Source organism: Rhipicephalus microplus, chromosome 8 (assembly GCF_043290135.1).
Source record: "Rhipicephalus microplus isolate Deutch F79 chromosome 8, USDA_Rmic, whole genome shotgun sequence".
In the NCBI taxonomy this organism is placed as follows: Eukaryota; Metazoa; Arthropoda; class Arachnida; order Ixodida; family Ixodidae; genus Rhipicephalus; species Rhipicephalus microplus.
In genome coordinates, this window is record NC_134707.1 from 98,916,941 (window position 1) to 98,920,273 (window position 3,333).

A 3,333-nucleotide genomic window follows, 5' to 3' on the forward strand; every position below is an offset into this window, starting at 1 on the left:
TCGGGAGTTCTTCCGATATGGGGAGATCTATCTATCTATCTATCTATCTATCTATCTATCTGTGTATCTATCTATTTATCTATCTATCTATCCATCCATCTATTCATCTATCTGTGTCATACAAAAGAGAGCGCACTCAGGGGAAACTTTGCACGATTTCACAGAGCTGCTACCAATGTAATAAAACATGCATATTTATCAAACCCAATATTAACCTTTCCCCTGCCTTATACCTGTGCCAAAAATAGCACTAGTGTTTTAAAAATTTCATATTATCATTTCCAAACATGTCACTTGCCCACCTGTAAGTGCTGTTGAAGACGTGCTACAGCAGTTGCCAAACTTTCCCGACATCATGAAGTGAGCTTCAATGATTGTTTCTCTGATTTTGTGTCTTCTGTTCGCTAAAGTAGTCATTTCTCTGAAGTCTCGATTATATACACAAATAAAGCGCTATTGAGCGAGATTCTCCTCGATTGCAAACAAAAAATTGTGCATTCCTGGAGCCTTTCATTTAGGCTCCTGCCCATTTGCCCAATGTAAAATGCACCGCAGGTAAAGGGAATCCTGTGCACTAATCGTGAACCTTACACTCGACAAGTTTTTCAACGTGCCTGACACCACATGCTTCATCTCTGGCGTTTCTTTTACAACCCGGCAATTTGACTAAATTTCACTGTTCTACACAAGCCTACCAGTTCTTTGGGTGCCAAGAAATGCACTTGCATACCATTCCGGGAAGCCACTTTTCTCAATCAATGCGCTAAACTGTGCAATTATACGGTGGCACTAACAGAGGATTCTTATTTCTGTCATTTAAAGTAACTGTGCTGTTGTTCTCTTTTAGGCAGCGCTCTATCTCAGTTGACAAGATCCCCTTTGGATAACCACTCTTTTTTAAGCCCTTTCTTTGCAATCTCAAATTTTGGCCTGTTCTGCGCTGACACAATAATTTATTCGCCTTCAAGAAGCAAAATTTTGTAATGCATCATTTCATAAGTTTTGTGTGATTACATTCAAACGGCAAGATAGGTTTACTACTGCGTGTCTTGTCCACTCAGCACACGTGCTCTAATTAAGCACTGATTTCAAAGTATAGGAACTGCAGCCAGTTGTCCACCGTGAATTCGACGGTGGCTGCTAGACCGTTATGTAACGGTTGAAAAATAAGAACAAACGCTGTGCATACCAGAAACCATGCTAGTGTCGACAGTAATGCACAAAAGGTAGTATGTTAGGTTTGACCTATTCGGTGCTCTAACATGTCACATCAACACTTGTGTCACCGCCCTCAATAATTTATTTGCCATGCACTCTGGGTGCCGATTCAGTTCAAAAATAACAGCTTGTCCTGTTGTAATTGTGATTGTGTGCGTAGAAAAAGTTCTTAACGATTTAGAGTTCGATGTACTCTACTATGGGAGAGCGGAAAGCCGTCCCGTGGGCCTTACGTTGCACGTGCAACATAACTATCGCAATACCAAAGTTCGCGAATGACAGTTTCGGTCTTGACTTTCGCACAGCTACCACTGGTTTGCATGTAGAATTTTATTGTCTTGCACTCTCTTTATAAGTGACAGTGCTTTGCGGTATTCACAATTTTTATACTACTTTTCCGCAATAATCTTCCGCGAAATCGGCAAAATTTACAATCAATTTGGGCATTTACAAATACATGAAAGCATCCCTTAAAATTGAATTATTTTATGTGCTGGTGAACACAGAACTGTGTAGCGTCATTTTCATGATGCGAATAAGGTAAGAAAAAAGGCGTTGCCTATTGGTGACAAAGAAATCTCTAGAGAAACTGTGACAGTTACCAAATGGGTGAGTCGGAAATGCTGATCGCTATTCCACGAATGAAACATCGCATTGCTGGCATGACTGCATTTGATATTTTTTCCACTCTTGACATGCACGACGTCACCATCTGGCAGCCATGCAGTGCAGTACTGATTTGAAGTGTTACATAAATCTTTGTGCTAGCAGGTAGAAGCGAGAATCGCATACTTTCTTGCCGATAATGAAATTACGTTACACAGCTTGTGATTTTCAAAACAAAAACGTGAAAAGCTATAGTCTGAAAAGACGTAGGACTACATATCATTCCCCAAAGACCGGAGCTATGGCTTACGTGTGCAGTTTTACTAGAAACCGGAGAGCACGATAGCATCATTTTTCCCGGCGGGTGTAGTTATGAAAGTTGACCACAGCTGTCATCAGCTTCGTAACGTCACATTCGTTGTTCCAGTTTTGATACCACCCCTCAACCCTATCACTAATTTTCAGCGGAAACCACACTTGCAGTGTTAGAGAAGCTTGAGATCTATAGTTGATTGTTTTGTTAGGATAGCGCCCACTTCGCGAACATTACAGATTATTCTGAAACCAACGGGGGGGGGCTACGGATAACGGAAGAATATTCGATGGCACGTGTATATATGCTGATGCATTTTACCGCTTGTCAGTTGATCGAGAGTCGATGGTCTGTTCACTGTTATTGGTGTTACAGTGTCCTGCTGTAATCCAACGTTCCGTTTACGAGCCACAACTTCAGACAAACAAACAGTTTCATCTGAACGTACAGTCTGTTCCTTCCTCCACGTCGCAACCCAATGACAATATCATAAGACTAAGTTCTAAATTTCTCACGCAAGCAAACACACTAAGACTGTTATAAAATATACAAACTTTTGGGTTATTTTCACAAAGTTTCCGTCATCACACTTTCCACACTCTTAATGCCTCGTATCAGTCGTTGTCGTCCAAGAATTATGTGCAAAAATCACAACTTTAGTCCGTGCCGACGTACTTATCACTTTAACTGCAGAAACGCAATCTTTCTCATCAATATTCAGGTAGCGTTTCACAGAAATGTTGACGTTTAAATTAGTAGTTATTACGTAATGTATTTTCAAAATGACTTTTTTGTGTAAAGATTCTGGCTCAGATTACGTCAGTGCTATGTAGACTTTTAAAGTAAATATATTCTTTTCGCACAATGATTTCCCCACCGATAAGGAAATAATACATTTTCTATATGAATATTATTGCCGCTAACCAGTATCGAGGCTATGAACCAGTTTTCCTATAGGTGACAACAGTTTTAACAGTCGATATGCACCGACAACGCTACTATTGTCTTAGCAGCAGTTTTGATTTCCGCAACTGGGCTCACTACTCTTCATTCTTATTGATACTGTAACCTCTATTAGCGCTGAAAAAAAGTTTAGGCTATATAGTTTTTCCAATTCAATGTCGATCCATTTGAGTAGGCAGGTCTCAATGATGGCAAGAGAATGCATGACCATCACTTCATGGGAGATGACAACA